Raw genomic sequence first — 23,611 nt, 5'->3', positions numbered from 1 at the left:
AGCCATCTACTGCTACAGTGGAGTCGGGGCTCTGCAGAGCTGGTGCTCAGTCCTCTGAGAGGGGGGCACCCACCAGATGCAAAGATTGGCAAGAAGAAGAGAACACAGGAAGTGAGTTCCTTCTCCATCCCTTCTGCCTTCCAGTTTCCTTCTAGTGCCTCTTATTAGCAGAACCTAGCAAAAAGACAGTGGGCAAGGGCACCTGGGAAATGTAGTTAGCAGAGTGCCAGCCCCAGCATCTTAGAGCAAAATGTAGGAGAGTTGTGGAGCTGAGAGACAATAGGTAAATTACTAGAACTTTTCAGTCATGTTTACTCGTAACTCTACACTTCTGACCACAGTGTAATTATCATCTTTTTTTTTAAATTAATTAATTAATTTATTTTTGACTGTGTTGGGTCTTCGTTTACTGTGCGAGAGCTTTCTGTAGTTGCGGCGAGCGGGGGCCACTCTTCATCGCGGTGCGCGGGCCTCTCACTGTCACGGCCTCTTTTGTGGCAGAGCACAGGATCCAGACGCGCAGGCTCAGTAGTTGTGGCTCACGGGCCCAGTTGCTCCGCGGCATGTGGGATTCTTCCCAGACCCGGGCTCGAACCCGTGTCCCCTGCATTGGCAGGCAGATTCTCAACCACTAGCGCCACCAGGGAAGCCCCTAATTATCATCTTAATGGTATTTTGTGTGCGTGATTGTTTAGTATGTGTCGCCTACCACTAGACCATATAAGCTCATTGAGGGCAAAGCCACGTTTATTTGGTTCACAACCGCATTCCCTACACATACAAACACATCTATAACACGGCTCAATACGTTGTTTACAGAAATAAATGAATGAAAGAAGGGTTTCTGAGCTCAGGTTTTCTAGACGTAGAACCTAACATGGGGATTCTTTTGCATGAGACTTGTAAAGGAAGGACCTTCAGAAGAATGGGAGTGAGAGAAGCAGGAGAGGCCAGAGAAAGAGCTGAGTAAGGATGTGGACTCAGTCAGCCTAGCCTCAGCCTGATCCCACAGGGGGCTCTGGGGCATGAACTGATCCACAAACTTGGCGCCTCCTTGAGACCCTGTGTCAGTCATTGACTACAAGTGGCTGGGAGGGTGGGGGACTGGAGGAGGGTAACCTCCAGGGGAAGATGGTTTCTGACGGCTGAGGGCGATTCTGCAGAGAAGGGGGCAGCTGTGAGCATTAGCAGCCAACACTCACAACAACAGAGAGATGTGGCTGCACCCGCCCTGCGAAGGGAATCAGGGCAGTGCATCCACCACAAACGGTGACTGTGTACTAAGTGGGGAGTTAGAAGAGGAGAATTCCAAAATAGGATATCTTTTCCCACTAGACAGGTCTGTGAACTCATATTTTTTGTTTTGTTTTGTTTTTTTGTGGTACGCGGGCCTCTTACTGCTGTGGCCTCTCCCGTTGCAGAGCACAGGCTCCGGACGCGCAGGCCCAGCGGCCATGGCTCATGCACCCAGCCGCTCCGCAGCATGTGGGATCCTCCCGGACCGGGGCACGAACCCATGTCCCCTGCATCGGCAGGCGGACTCTCAACCACTGCGCCACCAGGGAAGCCCAAACTCAGGTTTTTTTATAAGAAACCTGTCAAGGAAGGAATGGATTTCTTTCCTCCTGTTGGGATTTTATTCATACGTAACAAAGGCTGAGAAATGAATAGTCCGTGTCTCTAGGCAGTGGAAGTCTGGGTCTCGGCTTCTCTTCTCAAGCCTGAAGCACCTGCTGGCATGGCCTCAGCACCCCGGGGGACCCCGAACAGCTGATTCCTACCCCCAGGCTCTCTCCTCTCTGGAAGAAAGGTGGGCTTCTCACTCCTTCCCTCGCTGGCCCACAGGTGCCCCTCTCAGTAGTGGCCTGGCAGCCTCCACCAAAGAATGTCACTCTGGCCTGGGGCCCAGCCTCAGACAAAAACCCTTTTGGAGCTGGGCCTGCATCCTCTGGCTGACAGGACCCTGCCCGCCTCCCTGCTGCCAACTAGGGAGGGCAGCTAAATACGTCCCCCTCGAATTGATGGTTTACACAGAGCTAGGCCACTTCCCTGTTCAGGAAGTAAAATGAGTCCGAGCCCTTGATATCCTGTCCTTGGCTCCAGGACAGATAGCTGACTGTCCTCACACAGAGGAGGGAAGGAAGATGAGACAGCCCCACTGTTGGAGACCAGAGGCAGGGAGGCCTGCAGACACGTGTGTATGGGGGGCGGGCAGGAGGGAGCACAATGCCCCAAACAAACAAAACCCTGAGCCCCAACCAAAGCTTTACACCCAGACTTGACTCTGCCCAGGGCTGCGAATTGGTCCGACCTGAGTTTGAATTCCTGGCTCTGTTATTTACTAACAGTACAACCCCCAGCAAGTCATTCCCTGAACCTCAGTTTTCACAACTTCTAAATGGGGAAATAAAAGGATGACCAGATAGATAAAAATCATATGAGTTTTCTGATCATAAAAAGAAATACATGGAGAGAATTTAGAAAATGAAAAGATGTAAGGAAAATAAAATTTAAATGGTTAAAATTATGCTAATAATTGTATAATTTTAGTATATCCCTTTCCAGTCTTTTTTGCATTCATGCACATAAGTGTGAATGTTGGAAGTCACAAATATGAAGCCCCTCAGAGTCTTTTGTTTGACTTCATGTTCAGTGTGTACATACATACGTACATAAGGAGAATGAGACTTACCTTGTAATTTCTTGTTTTGAAGATTAAATAAGATAATATAAGGTCCTAGTATAATGCCTACCACTTTCTTGGCAAGCCCACCTTCTAATGTCACACTATCACATTGCACATCTAAAGCCTCTTGTTGGGGTCCAGCATTTAACCTATTTGGAATCTTCCAAATGTACCCATATACCTTCCTTAACCAAGACCACTTGTGCTGCTCATTCTTACCCTTCTACCTCAGGCCAAGTCTCAATCTCTTTCAGATTCTAACTATTCCTTTTGAAGATTTTCCTGGTTGTTTCTGGGAGGCCATCAGCTATGGTCTCATCTGGACCAAGAACAATACATCCCACCCATTGCCCATCAGATGTAGTCATGGAAAATACTGGCATGCTGTTGGAGGAGCTGTTTTTTTATCGCAGACTTATCTAGAATGGGAGACCTGTCATTACGGGAATTTGCTGGTACATTGTCTGCCAGACCACTGTGCCCTTTGTGGCCCCCAACCCTGCTTGCTTCCTCCTCTAGGAAATGAAGAGAAATTAGAAGTGGACATGGCCATAAAGATCAACCCTGTCATCTTATGGATAAAAAGATGGAATTCTAAAGGCAGCAAGAGAAAGAGAGTCATATACAAGGAATCCCCCATTAAGGCTATCAACTGATTTTTCTGCAGAAACTTTGCAGCCAGCAGGGAGTGTCATGATATATTCAAAGTGCTGAAATGGAAAAACCTGCAACCTAGGATACTCTATGCAGAAAATTATCATTTAGAATTGAAGGAGAGATAAAGAACTTCTCAGACAGGCAATATCTAAAAGAGTTCATCAATACTAAACCTACCCTAAAAGAAATAGTAAAGGGTCTTCTCTAAGTGGAAGAGAAAAGGCTATAACAAGAAGCAAGAATCTATAGAAAAGGAAAAATCCCACTAAAAAAAGGCAGATGCATAGTAAGGATTGAGGATCAACCACTTAAATAAGCTAGTACAAAGATTAAAAGATGAAAAAATTATAAAAGCAACTATAACTACAATAAACAGTGAAGAGATAAACATGAAGATGTAAAATATGGCATCAAAAACATAAAATGTTGGGAGGGGAATAAAAAATGTAGATCTTTTAGAATGTGAACTTAAATGACTACCAGTTTAAAACAAGTAGCTATAGTTAGAGGTCAACATATATGAACCCCATGGGAACCACAAATCAAAAACCTACAATAGATACACAAAACCTAGAAAGAAAGGAATACAGGCATACCACTAAAGAAGATTATCAAACCACAAAGGAAGAAACAAAAAGAGGAATGAATGGAGAACTACAAAAACAACCAGAAAACAAGTATAATAAAATGGCAATCAGTACACACCTATTGATAACTACTTTAAACGTCAATGGACTAAATGCTCTGATCAAAAGACATAGGCTGGCTGATTGGATAAAACAACAAGACCCATCTATATGCTGCTTACAAGAGACTCACTTCAGAGCTAAAGACACACACAGACTGAAAGTGAGGGGATAGAAGAAGATATTTCAAGCAAATGGAAATGACAAGAAAATGGGGGGTAGCAATATACATATCAGAGAAAATAAACTTTAAAACAAAGTTTATAACATAAGGCAAAGAAAGTCATTGTATAATGATAAAGGAATCAATAAAGAAGAGGATATCATAGTAGTTAATATTAACAGATGTAAAGGGAGTAATTGACAATAATACAATAATAGTAGGAGACTTTAACACCCCACTTACATCAATGGACAGATCATCCAGACATAAATCAATAAGGAAAGAGTGGTCTTTTTTTTTTTAATTTATTTATTCATTTTTGGTTGCGTTGGGTCTTCGCTGCTGCACGCGGGCTTTCTCTAGTTGCGGCGAGGGGGGGGCTACTCTTCGTTGCGGTGTGTGGGCTTCTCATTGTGGTGGCTTCTCTTGTTGTGAAGCAAGGGCTCTAGGCACGTGGGCTTCAGAAGTTGTGGCACGTGGGCTCAGTAGTTGTGGCGCGCAGGATTAGTTGCTCCGCGGAATGTGGGATCTTCCCAGACCAGGGCTCAAACCCATGTTCCCTGCATTGGCAGATGGATTCTTAACCGCTGCACCACCAGGGAAGTCGGGCAACCGTGGTCTTAAATGATACAGTAGACCAGTTGGACTTAATAGATATCTACAGGACATTCCATCAAAAAACAACAGAATACACACTCTTTTCAAGTGCACATGGAACATTTTCCAGGATAGATCACATGCTAGGCCACAAAACAAGCCTTGACAAATTTAAGAGGATAGGGGGAGGACCTTCAAGATGGCAGAGAAGTAAGATGTGGATATCACCTTCCTCCCCACAAATACAACAAAAATACATCTACATGTGGAACAACTCCTACAGAACACCTACTGAACGCTGGCAGAAGACCTCAGATTTCCCAAAAGGCAGAGAAACTCCCCACATACCTGGGTGGGGCAAAAGAAAAAAGGAAAAACAGAGACAAAAGAATAGGGGCAGAACCTGCAACTCTGGGAGGGAGCTGTGAAGGAGGAAAAGTTTCCACACACTAGGAAGCCCCTTCACTGGCAGAGATGGGGGTGGGCAGGGGGGAAGTTTCAGAGCCACGGAGGAGAGCGCAGCAACAGGGGTGCAGAGGGCAAAGTGGAGAGATTCCCACACAGAGGATCAGTGCTGACCAGCACTCACCAGCCTGAGAGGCTTGTCTGCTCACCCGCTGGGGTGGGTGGGGGCTGGGAGCTGAGGCTCAGGCTTCAGAGGTCAGATCCCAGGGAGAGGACTGGGGTTGGCTGCGCAAACACAGCCTGAAGGGGGCTAGTGTGCCACAGCTAACTGGGAGGGAGTTCAGGAAGAAGGCTGGAACTGTCTAAGAGTCAAGAGACCATTGTTTCGGGGTGCGCGAGGAGAGGGGATTCAGAGCACCGCCTAAATGAGCTCCAGAGATGGGAGTGAGCTGCGGCTATCAGCGTGGATTCCAGAGTCAGGCATGAAACGCTAACACTGCTGCTGCAGCCAACAAGAATCCTGTGTGCAAGCCCAGGTCACTATCCACACCTCCCCTCCGGGGAGCCTGTGCAGCCTGCCACTGCCAGGGTCCCATGATCCAGGGACAACTTCCTTGGGAGAACACATGGCACACCTTAGGCTGTTGCAATGCCATGTTGGCCTCTGCTGCCACAGGCTCGCCCCACATTCCATACCCCTCCCTCCCCCCGGACTGAGTGAGCCACAGCCCCCTAATCAGCTGCTCCTTTAACCCCCTCCTGTTTGGGTGAAGAACAGACACCAGAGGGCGACCTACATGCAGAGGCTGGGCCAGACCCAAAGCTGAACCCCAGGAGCTGTGCAAACAAAGAAGAGAAAGGGAAATTTCTCCATGAGCCTCAGAAGCAGCAGATTAAATCTCCACAATCAACTTGATGTACCCTGCATCTGTAGAATATCTAAATAGACAACGAATCATCCCAAAACTGAGGTGGTGGACTTTGGGAGCAACTCTGGACTTGGGGTTTGCTTTCTGCCTCTAATTTGTTTCTAGTTATATATTTGTGTTTTAAAAAATATTTTATTTATTTATTTGGCTGCATCGGGTCTTTGTTGCTGTGCGTGGGCTTTCTCTAGTTGTGGTGAGTGGGGGCTACTCTTGGTTGTGGTGCACAGGCTTCTCATTGTGGTGGCTTTTCCTGTTGCATAGCACAGGCTCTAGGTGCGTGGGGTTCAGTAGTTGTGGCTCTTAGGCTCAGTAGTTGTGGCTCATGGGCTCCAGAGCGGAGGCTCAGTAGTTGTGGTGCACAGGCTTAGTTGCTCCGCAGCATGTGGGATCCTCCAGACCAGGGCTCGAACCCATGTCCCCTGCATTGGCAGGTGGATTCTTAATGACTGTGCCACCAGGGAAGTCTCCCTAGTTATATGTTTATCTTACTTTAGTATTTAGAGCTTATTATCGTTGGTAGATTTGTTTATTGATTTGGTTGCTTGCTTCCTTTTTCTTTATGTATACATTTTTTTTCTGTTTTTGTGAGTGTGTATGTGTATGCTTCTTTGTGTGATTTTGTCTGTATAGGTTTGCTTTTACCATTTCTCCTAGGGTTCTGTCTGTCCATTTTGTTTTAGTATAGTTTTTAGCACTTGTTATCATTGGTAGATTTCTTTATTGGTTAGCTTCCTCTCTTCTTATTTTTTTAATAATTTTGAAATTTTAATAACCTTATTTATTTTACTTATTTTTTCTTTCTTTCTTTTGTTTTTTTCTTTTCTCCCTTTTCTTCTGAGCTGTGTGGCTGAGAGGGTATTGGTGCTCCAGCCGGGTGTCAGGCCTGAGCCTCTGAGGTGGGAGAGCCAGTTCAGGACATTGGTCCACCAGAGACCTCCTGGCCACTCATAGCATCAATCTGCGAGACATCTCCCAGAGATCTCCATCTCAATGCTAAGACCCAACTCCACTCAATGATCAGCAAGCTCCAATGCTGGACAGCCCATGCCGAACAACTAGCAAGACAGGAACACAACCCCACCCATTAGCAGAGAGGCTGCCTAAAATCATAATAAGTTCACAGACACCCCAAAACACACCACTGGACATGGTCCTGCCCACCAGAAAGGCAAGATCCAGCCTCATCCACCAGAACACAGTCACCAGTCCCCTCCACCAGGAAGCCTACACAACCCACTAAACCAATCTTACCCACTGGGGGCAGACACCAAAAACAATGGGAACTATGAACCTGCAGCCTGTGAAAAGGAGACCCCAAACACAGTAAGTTAAGCAAAATGAGAAGACATAGAAATACACAGCAGATGAAGCAGCAAGGTGAAAACCCACCAGACCAAACAAATGAAGAGAAAATAGGCAGTCTACCTGAAAAGGAGTTCAGAGTAATGACAGTAAAGATATCCAAAACCTTGGAAGTAGAATGGAGAAAATACAAGAAACGTTTAACAAGGGCCAAGATGAACTAAAGAGCAAACAAACAGTGATGAACAACACAATAAGTGAAATTAAAAATTCTCTAGAAGGAATCAATAGCAGAATAACAGAGGCAGAAGAACGGATAAGTGACTTGGAAGATAAAATAGTGGAAATAACTACTGCGGAGCAGAATAAAGAAAAAAGAATGAAAAGAACTGAGGACAGTCTCAAAGACCTCTGGGACAACAGTAAACTCACCAACATTTGAATTATAGGGGTCCCAGAAGAAGAAGAGAAAAAGAAAGAGACTGAGAAAATATTTGAAGGGATTACAGTTGAAAACTTCCCTAATATGGGAAAGGAAATAGTCAATCAAGTTCAGGAAGTGCAGAGAGTCCCATACAGGATAAATCCAAGGAGAAACATGCCAAGACACATATTAATCAAACTATCAAAAATTAAGTACAAAGAAAAAATATTAAAAGCAGCAACGGAAAAGCAACAAATAAAATACAAGGGAAACCCCATAAGGTTAACAGCTGATCTTTCAACAGAAACTCTGCAAGCCAGAAGGGAGTGGGAGGACATATTTACAGTGATAAAAGGGAAAAACCTACAACCAAGGTTACTCTAGCCAGCAAGGATCTCATTCAGATTCGATGGAGAAATTAAAACCTTTACAGACAAGCAAAAGCTAAGAGAATTCAGCACCAGCAAACCAGCTTTACCACAAATGCTAAAGGAACTTCTGTATGCAGGAAACACAAGAGAAGGAAAAGACCTACAAAAACAGACCCAAAACAATTAAGAAAATGGTAATAGGAACATACATATCGATAATTACCTTAAATGTAAATGTATTGAATGCTCCAACCAAAAGACATAGACTGGCTGAATGGATACAAAAACAAGACCCATATATATGCTGTCTATAAGAGACCCACTTCAGACCTAGGGACACATACAGACTGAAAGTGAGGGGATGGAAAAAGATAATCCATGCAAATGGAAATCAAAAGAAAGCTGTAGTAGCAACTGTTATGTCAGACAAAATAGATTTTAAAATAAAAACAATTACAAGAGACAAAGAAGGACCCTATATAATGATCAAGGTATCAATCCAAGAAGAAGATATAACAATTGTAAATATTTATGCACCCAACATAGGAGCAACTCAATACATAAGGAAAATGCTAACAGTCATAAAAGGGGAAATCGACAGTAACACAATAATAATAGGGGACTTTAACACCCCACTTTCACCAATGGACATATCAACCAAAATGAAAATAAATAAGGAAACACAAGCTTTAAATGACACACTAAACAAGATGGACTTAATGGATATTTATAGGACATTCCATCCAAAAGCAACAAAATACACTTTCTTCTCAAGTGCTCATGGAACATTCTCCAGGATAGATCATATCTTGGGTCACAAATCAAGCCTTGGTAAACTGAAGAAAATTGAAATCATATCAAGTATCTTTTCTGGCCACAATGCTATAAGACTAGATATCAATTATAGGAAAAAACTGTAAAAAATACAAACACATGGAGGCTAAACAATACACTACTAAACAGCCAAGAGATCACTGAAGAAATCAAAGAGGAAATCAAAAGTTACTTAGAAACAAATGACAATGAAAACACGACGACCCAAAAGCTATGGGACGCAGCAAAAGCAGTTCTAAGAGAGAAGCTTATAGCAATACAATCCTACCTCAAGCAACAAGAAAAATCTCAAATGAACAACCTAACCTTACACCTAAAGCACTTAGAGAAAGAAGAACAAACAAACCCCAAAGTTAGCAGAAGGAAAGAAATGATAAATATCAGATCAGAAATAAATGAAAAAGAAATGAAGGAAATGTTAGCAAAGATCAATAAAACTAAAAGCTTGTTCTTTGAGAAGATAAACAAAATTGATAAGCCATTACCCAGACTCATCAAGAAAAAAAGGGAGAAGACTCAAATCAATAGAATTAGAAGTGAAAAAGAAGAAGTAATAACTGACACTGCAGAAATACTTTTTAGCCACAGCAATCAGAGAAGAAAAAGAAATAAAAGGAATACAAATTGAACAAGAAGAAATAAAGCTGTCACTGTTTGAAGATGACATGATACTATACATAGAGAATCCTAAAGATGCTACCAGAAAACTACTAGAGCTAATCAATGAATTTGGTAAAGCTGCAGGATACAAAATTAATGCACAGAAATCTCTTGCATTCCTATACACTAATGATGAAAAATCTGGAACACTTCCATTTACCATTGCAACAAAAAGAATAAAATACATAGGAATAAACCTACCAAAGGAGACAAAATACCTGTATGCACAAAACTATAAGACACTGATGAAAGAAATTCAAGATGATACAAACTGATGGAGAGATATACCATGTTCTTGGATTGGAAGAATCAACATTGTGAAAATGACTCTACTACCCAAAGCAATCTACAGATTCAGTGTAATCCCTATCAAACTACCAATGGCATTTTTCACAGAACTAGAACAAAACCTTTCACAATTTGTATGGAAACACAAAAGACCTCGAATAGCCAAAGCAATCTTGAGAAAGAAAAATGGATCTGGAGGAATCAGGCTCCCTGACTTCAGATATATTACAAAGCTACAGTAATCAAGACAGTATGGTACTGGGACAAAAATAGAAATATAGATCAATGGAACAGGATAGAAAGCCCAGAGATAAACCCACGCACATATGGTCACCTTATCTTTAATAAAGGAGGCAAGAATATACAATGGAGAAAAGACAGCCTTTTCAATAAGTGGTGCTGGGAAAACTGGACAGCTTCATGTAAAAGAATGAAATAAGAACACTTCTTAACACCATATACAAAAATAAACTCAAAATGGATTAAAGACCTAAATGTAAGGCCAAACACTATAAAACTCCTAGAGGAAAACGTAGGCCGCACACTCTATGACATAAATCACAGCAAGACGCTTTTTGACCCACCTCCTACAGAAATGGAAATAAAAACAAAAATAAATAAATGCGACCTAATGAAACTTAAAAGCTTTTCCACAGCAAAGGAAACCATAAACAAGAGGAAAAGACAACCCTCAGAATGGCAGAAAATGTTTGCAAATGAAGCAACTGACAAAGGATTAATCTGCAAAATATACAAGCAGCTCCTGCAACTCAATATCAAAAAAACAAACAACCGAATCCAAAAATGGGCAGAAGACCTAAATTGACGTGTCTCCAGTGAAGATATACAGATTGCAATCAAACACATGAAAGGATGCTCAACATCACTAATCATTAGAGAAATGCAAATCAAAACTACAATGAGGTATCACCTCACACCGGTCAGAATGGCCATCATCAAAATCTACAAAGAATAAATGTCAGAGAGGGTGTGGAGAAAAGGGAACCCTCTTGAACTGTTGGTGGGAATGTAAATTGATACAGCCACTATGGAAAACAGTATAGAGGTTCCTTAAAAAACTAAAAATAGAACTACCATATGACACACCAATCCCACTACTGGGCATATACCCTGAGAAAACTTTAATGCAAAAAGAGACATGTACCACAATATTCATTGCAGCACTATTTACAATTACCAGGACATGGAAGCAACCTAAGTATCCATGACAGATGAATGGATAAAGAAGATGTGGCACATATATACAGTGGAATATTACTCAGCCATAAAAAGAAATAAAACAATTATTTGTAGTGAGGTGGATGGACCTAGAGTCTGTCATACAGAGTGAAGTCAGTCAGAAAGAGAAAACCACATACCGTATGCTAACATATATATATGAAATCTAAAAAAAAAAAAAAAAATGGTTCTGAAGAACCTAGGGGCAGGACAGGAATAAAGACGCAGATGTAGGGAATGGACTTGAGGACATAGGGAGCGGGAAAGGTAAGCTGGGATGAAGTGAGAGTGGCATGGATGTATATACACTACCAAATGTAAAATAGATAGCTAGTGGGAAGCAGCGCATAGCACAGGGAGATCAGCTCGGTGCTTTGTGACCACCTAGAGGGGTGGGATAGGGTAGGTGGGAGGGAGATGCAAGAGGGAGGGGATATGGAGATATATGTATACAGATAGCTGACTGACTTTGTTATATGGCAGAAATTAACACACCATTGTAAAACAATTATACTCCAATAAAGATGTTAAAAAAGAAAAATTTAAGAGGATATAAATTATATTAAGCATTTTTTCCAATCAACAGTATGAAACTAGAAATCAAAAAGAAAAATGGGAAAAGAACAAACATGTGGAGACTAAACAACATGCTACTAAAAAACTAAGGGGTCAGTAAAGAAATCAAAGAGGAAATCAGAAAATACCTCAAGCAAATGAAAATGGAAACATAATACTCCAAAATCTATGGGATGCAGCAAAAGTAGTTTATAGCAATGCAGGCCTTCCTCAAGAAAGAAGAAAAATCTCAAGTAAACAACCTAACCTACCATCTAAAGGAATTTTAAAAAGAAGAACAAGCAAAGCCCAAAGTCAGCAGAAGGAAGGAAATAATAAAGATCACAGAGGAAATAAATAAAATAGAGATAAAAAACAATAGAAAAGATTGATGAAACCAAGAGTAGTTTTTTGAAAAGATAAACAAAATTGATAAACCTTTAGGCAGGCTCACCAAGAAGGAAAGAGAGAGGACCCAAATTAAAAAAAAAAAGAAATGAAAGAGGAGGGTTTCCCTGGCGGCACAGTGGTTAAGAATCCACCTGCCAATGCAGGGGACATGGGTTTGAGCCCTGGTCCAGGAAGATCCCACATGCCACAGAGCAACTAAGCCACAACTACTGAGCCCGCATGCCACAACTATTGAAGCCCGTGCCTAGAGCCCATGCTCCGCAACAAGAGAAGCCACCACAATGAGAAGCCCGCATACTGCAACAAAGAGTAGCCCCTGCTCACCGCAACTAGAGAAAGCCCGCGCACAGCAACGAAGACTCAATGCAGCCCAAAATAAATAAATTTATAAAAAAAAAAGAAAAAAATAAAAGGAGAAAAGACAACCTATACCATAGGGATACAAAAAATCATAAGAGAATACTACCAACAGTTATATGCCAACAAACTGGACAACCTAGAAGAAATGGACAAATTTCTAGAAACATACAACCTGCCAAGACTGACTCAAGAAGAAACAGACAATTTGAACAGACCAATCGCTGGTAGTGAAATTGAATTTGTAAGGAAGACTTGAATTTAAATCCCTACTCTGCTACTTCCTGGCTGTGGGAACATGAGCAAGACAACTTTTCTGAGCCTCTATTTCCTCTTTTTGTAAAATGGGAATCATCACTGATCCTCTGTCATGGGACAGTGGTGAAGAGCAAACAAGATTATGTCTGCAAAGCATCAAGCCCGGAGGAAACACCTGGATCAAAAAACTGATGTTGCTCTGACAATGCTGATGGTGAACGTGAGGGTAAAGACCACTCAGAGGGTGAAATGGAGGAGACAGATGCCTCTGTCACAACCACCAATGCCTGGGAACCCTCCCCATAGCTGGGCCTGGGAGGGGAAATCAGATGAACAGACTTCAGCCCTTCAAATCCATTTGCCAATTCCTGGTTCTAATGGGTGTTGGCAAAACCCTTCAATTTTGTTTCCCTGGGAAATGCTATTGAAATTCTGCCTGGTAGAACTCCCCATTCGATTGCACGAAAGACCTCCTCCGAGAAGGTTGATCCTAAAACCAGCATCTCTGGTAAACACGGCCCTGTTGTGTGAGATGCTAACAATTACTGCAGCTCTTTGTTCTGTGTCTTTTGGCTGACTTTCAGTTCATGAGAAAGTGTCTGTATTGAAACCAATTTGAATTGATTTTGCAAGTAAAATTTCAGGGGACAATGTGCCAGGTGCGTCAGAGAGCTGGAGTCTGGTGGATTCTGTGTCATGCGCTCATCATAACCCCAACTCACATTTGTTTGATGAGCCACAGCTTCCAAAGCTCTAATTTTCACATTCCATCTGTGCAATAACCCTGTGGGATTAATATTGTTCTCCCCATTTTGCAGTTTTCCCATTTAATAGATGAAACAATAAGAGTTCAAGTGAGGTATCCAGGCTATATACGGAGCACCTGGCTGGTCTAGGACTTGGGCACAGGATTTTATTTACAAGCACTATTTCAACAATTTAGTGAGTATCTACTATGTCAGGTGTGTTGTACTAAGCCCTGGAAATACAGAGGTGAATAAGGCATAGCGAGCTGTCTGGGTGGGAGCAGAGACAGCCATGGCCACTACAGTGTGATTTACAGTATAATATACACACATGTAAGAGGTTAGTCACTTCCTCCTCACCACAAGTTTCTCTTCAACACATTCTTAACAGGCTTCCATTCCCTTGAGACACTGCTCTTACTCCCACCCCAACCGAGAAAACCAGAAAACCTTGCTCTTATTAAGGTACCAACAACCTCAGGTTGCCAAATTCAAGGGTCAGTTCTTCATTCTCACTGAACTCCAATTCTCAAAACAATTAACAGAGTTGGCTATTCTATTTCTGTAACACTTTCTTCTTGGGCTTTCATAGAACCGAACACTCTGAGTTTTTCCTTTGCAGAAAGCCAAACTCCTCAGTCTCCTTTACTGAGATTTTGCTTTTCCTTTGATCAGTTTGGGCTCAGTCTGGGGCTCCCTTCTCCTGCCCATCCAACTGTCTCCCTAGGCTCTTTTCTGGTCCCATGGCTGCAAATACTATCCATGTGCTGACAATTCCCAAGTCCTTATCTCTAGTCCCAATCTCTCCCCCCTCCCCACCCCGGAGTCTAGACTCATGTATCCATTTAGCTTGTTGATATCCCCACTTGGATGCATAATAGTCATCTGAAAGTTCATCGTAAAGTTAGCAGGCTTAAAACAAAACTGATTTTCTTCCCTGAACTTGTTCCTCTATGCTTGCCCATCAGTTAGTGGCCCCATCATTTACCCAGTAACTCAGATCATAAATAGTCATGCTTGATTCCTCTATGTCCTCATAAACCACACCCAGTCTATCAACAAGTCCTGGTGGTGCAGCCTCCAAATTATGTCTGGAATCCAAACACCCTTCTCCATCTCTACCGCTATCACCCTGGTTCCAACCATTGGGATCTCTCTGAGACCAATGAAATAGCCTCCCAGCTTCTGCCTCTGTTATTCCCCTTAACAACTCATGGAGCAGCCAGATGGATATCTTAAAAGCTGTAAATTAACTCATATCATTTTCTGCTTAAAATGCTCCCCCGCCTTACCATTCGCTTTACAATGAAATCCAAACTCCTTAGCATAGCCTACCAGGCTTTTCATGATCTCATTCACCCCTTCTTCTCTGATCTCATCATCTACAACCCTCACCCTGACTCTGTCACTACCCTCTAGTCAAACTGCCCCAGGGCCTTGGCACTTACTCCTCCCTCTGCTTGAAATAATTTCCGTCACATCTTTTCAGGAGTGAATTCTTATCGTTCTTTCGAGTTTCAACTCCCCTTCTTCAGCATTGCCTTCCTCCAGTTGCCATTTATTTTACTTCCTTTGAAGGATTTAAAAAAAAATAATTATTGGAGTATAGTTGCTTTACAATGTTGTATTAGTTTCTACTGTACAGCAAAGTGAATCAGTTATATGTATACATATATCCCCTCTTTTTTAGATTTCATTCCCATTTAGGTCACCACAGAGCACTGAGTAGAGTTCCCTGTGCTATACAGTAGGTCCTTTTTTTTTAAAAATTTTTATTGGAGTATAGTTGCTTTACAATGTTGTATTAATTTCTACTGTATCCTTTGAAGGATTTATTACCATCTGCAATCATGTTGTTTGTCTGTCTTATCCCCAGTAGAATGTGAGCTCTATGCATGTCTGAATGCTGTGAGTAGAGCTCCACATCTATGGTCTGGCACCCATGGTCCCTGCATTTATAGGGAAGACAAACAACACAACATTATACAAATTTAGAAACTTGTTAATCACCGGGAAGGAAAAAAAACTGGGTTCTAAATGGAGCTCAGAGGGCATATTTTGTAATGAGTGATGGGGAGGGCCTTTCTGAGGAGGGGTGATTAAAATGAGGCCTTCAGCATGAGAATGAGCATCTGTGAAAGGAGTCGAGGGAGAAGCATTTGGGGCAGAGGGATCAGAACACCCTAGGGGTTATAGAGATAGGAGGGAGGTGAGGAAAAGAGAGATGCACAGATTTCTTTCTGTCTTTCTCTTTTTAAAAAAAATTAAAATGGGGTTAATAGAGTTTTATAACTTCATTTTATTTTATTTATTTTTATTTATTTACTAATTTTGGCTGCACCAGGTCTTAGTTGCGGCATGCGGGATATTTGTTGCTGCGTGCAGGATCTTTTTTTTTTAAATAAAGTTATTTATTTTTATTTATTTATTTTTGGCTGCACTGGGTCTTTGTTACTGTGCGTGGTCTTTCTCTAGTTGCAGCGAGTGGGGGCTACTCTTTGTTGCGGTGCGCCGGCTTCTCACTGCGGTGGCTTCCCTTGTTGCGGAGCATGGGCTCTAGGTGCGCAGGCTTCAGTAGTTGTGGCTCATGGTCTCTAGATCGCAGGCTCAGTAGTTATGGCACACAGGCTTAGCTGCTCTGCAGCATGTGGGATCTTCCTGGACCAGGGCTCGAATCTGTGTCCCCTGCAATGGCAGGCAGTCTTAACCACTGCACCACCAGGGAAGCCCTGCGTGTGGGATCTTCATCGCAGCATGCGGGATCTTTAGTTGCAGCATGTGAACTCTTAGTTGCGGCATGCATGTGGTATCTAGTTGCCTGACAGGGATCAAATCCGGACCCCCTGCATTGGGAACGTGAAGTCTTAGCCACTGGACCACCGGGGAAGTCCCTATAACTTCATTTTAACTTAATATATGAAAAGCACCTTTTCATGTCAACCATTTCCCGTTTTTGTTTTGTTTTGTTTGCTCTGATGAACAATGTTGCGCTAAATATTTTATTCTAAAATATATCCACATACACTAGAATGGTTAAAAATAAAGCGAGAATACCACGTGTTGGCGATCGTAGAGAGCAACCAGAACACTCATACACTGCTGATGAAAGTGTAAATCGATACAACTACTTTGAAAGGCTTGGGCAGAACCTACTACAGCTGAGCATACACTTTCCCTGTGATTCAGTACTTCTACTCCTGGGTGGATAGTCAGCAGAGGTATGTACGTATATCTAACGAAAGACATGTACAAGAATATTAACAACAGCACTGTGTATAGTAGCAAAAAACAAAACAGAAACAACCCGGATATCCACCAGCAGTAAACTGTGGAACAGCCACATAATGGAATCTTTACAGCCATCAGAACTGAACAAGCTATGGCTACCCACGACATGGATGAATCTCACAAATGTAATGTTGAGTGAAAGACACCAGACACAAAAAGGTAGACTCTACATTATTTCACATGTATTGGGTTGCCAGAAGGTTTGTTTGGGTTTTCCATATGTTGCAGAAAAACCTGAACAAACGTTTTGGCCAAGCCAATATTAACTTCAAAAATAGGCAAACTGGGGCTTCCCTGGTGGCGCAGTGGTTAAGAATCCACCTGCCAGTGCAGGGGACATGGGTTTGAGCCCTGGTCTGGGAAGATCCCACATGCCGCGGAGCAACTAAGCCCGTGCGCCACAACTACTGAGCCTGTGCTCTAGAGCCCGCGAGCCACAACTACTGAGCCCATGTGCCACGACTACTGAAGTCCGCGCACCTAGAGCCTGTGCTTCACAACAAGAGAAGCCCGTGCACTGCAACGAAGAGTAGCCCCTGCTCACCACAACCAGAGAAAGCCCATGTGCAGCAACAAAGACCCAATGCAGCCAAAAATAAATAAATTAATTAATTAAATTAAAATATATATATATAAATATTTTTTTAAAAAATAGGCAAACTGTATCTGTGGTGTTGGAGGTAAGGAACAAAGGAGGGGACGAGAGGGGGACTCCTGCAGAGGGTCACGTGCTGCTTCCTGGCCTAGGTGCTGATTAGATGGGTGTGTCACTTTGTGACAATTCATGGAGCTGAACACATGATTTCTGCACTTCCCTGTATTATATTATACTTCATTAAGGAGTTTTAAAATATTCATGATTATTTTATCAGGAAAATTCCCAAGTATGAATTTTCTCTGTTAAGGCCATTTATAAGTTTTTGGCAGTTGGCACTACCGTGGGTTGGGTTGAATTGTGTCCTGCCAAAATGTTGAAGTCCTAATCCTGGCTACGTGTAATATGGTCTTTATTTGGAAATAGGGTCTTTACAGGTGTAACCAAGTTAAACGAGGTCATACTGGATAAGGGTGGGCCCTAAATCCAACGACTACAAAACAGGGAACGCCAAGGACTGCTGGCAACCATTAGATGCTGTGAGAAAAGCACGGAACAGCTTCTCGTTCAGAGCCCCCAGAAAGAACCCACCCCACCAGTGCCTTGACTTCTGACTTCTTGCCTCCTGAACTGTGAGACGATACATTTTTGTTGTTTTAAGTCTCTCGGCTTGTGGTAACGTGTTAGGGCAACCCTAGGAAACTAATATAAGTACGAAATTCTAAGCAGGATTACTTTTTGATCCCTACTCAGCCTCTTGGTAGAAGGCAGAAAATGTTCCCAAGAGGTGGTTATAAAGTAATCATTTTGATAACCCTCTTGTTGACCAAGCCCAGGTCATCTCCCTGACCTTACAATGGAAGTGATTGAATCAGCCCATTCCCCTGAGCATGAAAGTCATTACAGAACCTGGAGGCACAGGAAGGAGGAGAAAGTGAGCAGAGGGAAGAAATGTGGCACAATTTTCAAATATCATCAATCCTAATTCTCAACTATTAAGGTTATGCAAAGATAGCATTACCTTTTCTACTTAACTCCTTGCTCATTACATAATAATTCAGGTTTACTTTACAAAAATCAGAGAATATAGGAAAGCAGATAAAAGCTATTCATAATCCACACCCCAAAACATCCACCATTCACACTTGGACTTATTGCCTGCCAGATGTTTTCCTTTGCACGTATCTATATTTTCATTTTTACAAGAGAAATACCATCACTTCCTAATTGCCTCCGTGTCTTTGCTTCCTTTTTCTTGATAAACACAGATTTTAAAAATACTCCTGAGACCCATTCTACCTCCCCACCACACATTTCTGCTTTTGATTTGCATCGCACCGTCCTCTCCCGGGGCCCCTTCCTGTGGCCACCACATTCTTTCACACAAGGAGTCAGTTCTCTCTCCAGCCCTGAGTTCACATGGGGAGGCCTGGATTACCACGCAAACAGCACCAGAGAAAGGGTGATCTCCAAAGGCTTCTTTAGAATAGTTGTTACCTTTCCCCAGATATCAGATTTGCGTTTTCTTTTAGACCTCAGGTGCTGAGAGTTGAGTTAATTACGCTCCTCCATTAAAGACACGATTATCCCCCACACCTGGACCAAGAACTCCTGGGTTTTAGTATGTTCCTTTACACACCAAGTCTCCACTTCTTCTCCCTTCCCCCCATTCACATCCATCCTGGAAGACTGTGCCGGGCAGCTTCTATTTGCACCTCCAGGGCCACTTTCCATTTCTCTTGGTCCAGCTCTGAGTCCCTGGCGGCTCATCTGTAGGGTGAACATCAACAGCTTGTTTGCCCCCTGGGTTTTTACTGGGTTTGGCCAATGAAAAGTACTGTCAGGAGAGCCAGAAGGTGGCAGGAAGGAGAAGCTGGGGTATTTGACCCCTTTACCTGCCAGTGAGTAAGGTCCTCTGGTGGGAGAAAGTGTTGGCTGCATCCTCCAGCTCCTGGAGGCTGGTCCTCTCCAGGGAGCTCTCTCACCTCATTCAGCTCTTCAGGTGTAGGGCATGTGGAGGTCCCAGGGCTGCTCCTAGCTCCTGGACACTTTACCACTGACGGTTGCTTTTCCTAACACTGCTCCTGTCTTTGTAAATAGTCCTTGTATTAATTCTGCAATTCTGCAATGTGTATGCCTATCTTTTTCTTGCCTGGATCCTGTCAGATGCACAAATGTATGTGTCATTGTAAATTATGGAATGTTCCTTTGTATGCACACGTGTGTGTTCCTATGTATTTAATGAGTAGAATATTACCTGTTTCTTATGCATTTAGCATAACACTGTTTATACGGCCTGCATTCTCGTAAACACTCGAGGTTGTTGCTTCTAACTGCATGCAGCATTGCTCCCGTGCATCTCTCCTCTTACTTCTCCAGCCCCTAATGAGGAACTGCCTCCAACTTCCAGCCTTCACAGGCAACACCACATTAAATCCAAATTTTCATCAACTTCTTTTTTTTTTTTTGGCTGTGCTGCGCAGCAGGTGGAATCTTAATTCCCCTACCACAAATGGAACCTGTGCCCCCTGCATTGCAAGGGCAGAGTCAACCACTGGACCACCAGGGAAGTCCCGAATTTTCATCAACTTTTTAACCCAACATTTTTCAGTTCTTTTCAGTTCTTTTCTTGGTGTCAGTTCTGTATTTACGCCAAGAATAGTGATTTTATGAGTAAATCACACTGCATAAACCTCAAGTGTATGTTGCTCCTTTAAAAGGTGCTTTTGGAATGTGTTTTTTCCTGATTTTTCCACTACGATCTTAAATTGTGTAAAAAAAAAATGACAAGAATCACATAAGCTACCATTCATTGAGCAGTTCCTATGTGCTGGGTTCTCTCCTAAGTCGGTTCTGAGCTGTAGCTCATCAAAAGCATGGGAAGGAAGGCAGCTTGGACTCGCTCGCCAGGGCTGATTGTTAAATTTTCAAGAATTTTGCAATCCAGCTACTAAACACAACAATTATTTAAAAATTAAATTATGTTAACCCACAATTAAATAAGTTTACATTAACAACAAATGTGCTGAAAACCGAAGACTCATCAGTTCCTACTTATTTTACTACCCTTAACTGTTCTCTAGGCTCAAATTATGTCTGTTGTACCTGGACAGGGTATAACGGAGCACATCTCTTTCCAACTCCACATTCAAAGATGTTACATTGCTATCTTAAAATCAGCTGTGGTGGGAGTATTTGTACCGTGGAAATTAGCAAATGCTATAATAAATCAGGAGTTCCCCCCATCGGCACAGCTGGTTAAGCATTTATCAGCAACACAACAGTCCTATGAGACTGGTACATTTTCATTTTACAGATGAGAAAGTGAGGTTTAAAGGAGTCAAAGAACTGTCTCAAATCTTAAAGCTACTGAAAGCTAGAATTGGGATTCCAATGAGAGCTCATATAATTCCAGGCCACACCCACCCAAGGGTATCGTAGAACAATAGGGGAAAGACATAGTAACTAAAAGGTAGGGTTTTGTTGTATAGCACCCGCGGGGCAGACAAGGAAGCTAGGCACAGGGGGGTTAAGTTATTTGTCCAAGATTATATGCTTAAGGAAGAGAAAGGCAGGGTGGGGTTTAATCCAAAGACTCCTGGCCCTAGAGCTCCCCCGCTTCCCCACCACTCTCGGATGCCCTTAGGCACCGGAAAGGGCAGGGCCAAGGTACCATTTTCTTTCTCTGTGTCTCTCTCCCGGCCTCTCGCTCTCTCTTGCCACTTGATACCCTCTTTATGCTTCTCCCTGCGCTTTATTTTCCTCTCTCTGCTTTTGTGCATCCATTTCTGCCTCGCAGTTCCTAAGTCCTAGATTCAAGAACCTGCCCAAGCTGACGAGAGAATGCCCGTTCCAGAAAATACCAAGTTCCCAAGGCAAGGTCTTACTGGCCCAGCCTGGGTCACGTAGCTGCCCCTGATTTCATCTAAGCGTCCAGCAGGGCTGCTGGGCCTGCACCTCTCCCCCATGGGTAAGGGAAGCAATGCTGGGAGGGGGTGGGCTGAGCAAATACCCAGAGGGTGTGTACACCCTTCTTACCAGGTACCCAGCCAGTGGGAGCGCTGGGACGCTGGGGCAAGAAGAATAATAGTGATATTATTAATCACTCTTCGAGTTCCCAGAATGTGCTTCACAGATACTGCTTCATTTAATACAATAACCCCATGGAGTGCATCTTATTATTATCATCATCACCCTTATTTTACAGATGCGTTAACTGAGGCACAGAGAGATTGATAGTTAGTGAGGGGCGAGGCCAGGATTCCGGCCCAACTGAATATCCTCAGGGCCGGCCAGCACGCTGATCTGCTACACCTAACTGCTCACATCTGCCAGACCTCCCTTTCAGATCTGCTGGGAGGACCAAATTAGATAACAATGCCTTGGGGAGCCTTCTAAGCTCTATAAAAATGAAGAGTCTCTCGTCTGTCCCTGTGTCGTCCTTTATGCTGGAATCAAGGCAGTGATACAGAAACAGACGTGGGGCACATTTTAGGTCAGTTTGCCCTACCTACCTCTCCTCCACAATTCCCGCCAGGAGACTCACCTTTTGGTCTTAAACCATATCTGTCGGAGGCCTCCAGTAAACCTTAAACATGTAACTTAGAAGAGGCAATAAAGCTTTTATTAGACCAATAGTCGTGGCTAAGTTTTCTCCAGTGAGGGCTTTGGGGGAGTAGGAGAGAGGGTATTGCATATTTAATTAGGACAGCTGGGGGAAGCAAGATTCAGGTGGAGAGGATCAGGGCTGAGCGAGGAGCCTGGTAGCAGGCAGGGGGCTGCAGAGCAGAGGCAGGGCTCTGCAGCAGGGGAGAGGGCGCTCCACAGGCAGTGGCGTTAAGTGCCGGCCGCGTCTTTTCAGGATCTTAGCTGTCAGAATCACTGTGAGCCAGACGAATCCCTGCATTGTACAGATGAGGAAACCGAGGCCCAGACCTGCTGACGACCAGGCTGTCACGGTCTCTTTTCTGGTTCACCATGTGACCTCTGTTGACCCCTGAAAAATTCCCTGAATGTGTTCTTCCAGGAAGGTTTCCCCTGCTTGTGGCAGACACCAGAGAGTCACCACCCGGGATGCAGGGATGTGAAAAAGGACACAGGCAGAAAGACACGGGACTCCCAACCTGAGCTTCCTCAAGTGCCTTCACTTCCATTGCTGTTCTTGCTTGATGGGAAGTTGTGCCAGTGTGGTAAGAACCTTCGTTCCTCCCCGACACTTTACAAAAGCGCTGCTAACCCCCCTGCCTGACAGTCAAGACCTCCTACCTTCTCTATTTGTCAGCCTTCCTTTCCTCTCCTTGCCAACAAGGGCAACACCTCTGACTATCCCGGCACCCAGAGCTGCATTCACTGTGATTGAAGTTTCATGATTTTTTTTATTTATTTGGCGTACGCAGGCCTCTCACTGCTGTGGCCTCTCCCGTTGCGGAGCACAGGCTCCGGACGCGCAGGCTCAGCGGCCTGGCTCACAGGCCCAGCCGCTCTGCGGCATGTGGGATCTTCCCGGACCGGGGCATGAACCCGTGTCCCCTGCATCGGCAGGCGGACTCTCAACCACTGCGCCACCAGGGAAGCCCTGAAGTTCCATGTTTTATATTCTGTCTTCACAACGAGCTCGTCAGCCTGAGGATGGCTCCCAGGTAAGTCTTTTCAATGGCGCTCAATGAGGGTTTTACTTATCCACTGTCACGTTCTTCTCCTCTCCTCCCCCATATATGCCTGTTCCAAATCTTCTCTGTTCTTTTCACACCCGTGGTAACAACAGGGAGGGCGGCCCAGCACAGAGCCTCCAGGCTGCCAGGCACTTTATACACAGCTGCTTACAGAATCCCCAGCAGGAGGGGATGTGGTCTGTTTTGCAGATGAGAAACCTGAGGCTCAGGGCTACTAAGTGGCAGCTGGCAGGGTGTGAGCAGCAGGTGAAAGTTCAAGTCCATGTCTGCCTGCCTCCAAAGCCCCTGCTATTTCACCCTCCACCCGCTCACTTTGGTGAAGAAAATTGAGACCACCAGGTGTAAAGCATCTTAACTTCCTGCCACCCACGTCTAAAGGCATCGATCTCCACATTCATCTTCACGTCCCTTCCTGTCTCAGAGGATGAATGTCCCAGCTCCTCCCTGAGTCCAGCCTCTCCGTCTGCACTCCCATCCCGCTTAATGCT

At 43.7% G+C, this 23,611-nt stretch overlaps 1 long non-coding RNA gene across 1 annotated transcript in view; it reads left to right on the top strand.

The window, feature by feature from the left end:
* The window catches only part of LOC125961737 (uncharacterized), a 43,427-nt gene extending 20,561 nt beyond the window's left edge, over window positions 1-22,866 (top strand). The window contains exon 3 of the long non-coding RNA XR_007472684.1: window positions 22,478-22,866. This is a non-coding gene — a long non-coding RNA (uncharacterized LOC125961737). The remainder of the gene's footprint in view (window positions 1-22,477) is intronic.
* Window positions 22,867-23,611: the final 745 nt, after the last annotated feature.

Source organism: Orcinus orca, chromosome 17 (assembly GCF_937001465.1).
Source record: "Orcinus orca chromosome 17, mOrcOrc1.1, whole genome shotgun sequence".
NCBI classification, from domain to species: domain Eukaryota; kingdom Metazoa; phylum Chordata; class Mammalia; order Artiodactyla; family Delphinidae; genus Orcinus; species Orcinus orca.
Note: the sequence above shows the minus strand (reverse complement) of the source record. Positions and strands in the feature narration are given on the sequence as shown.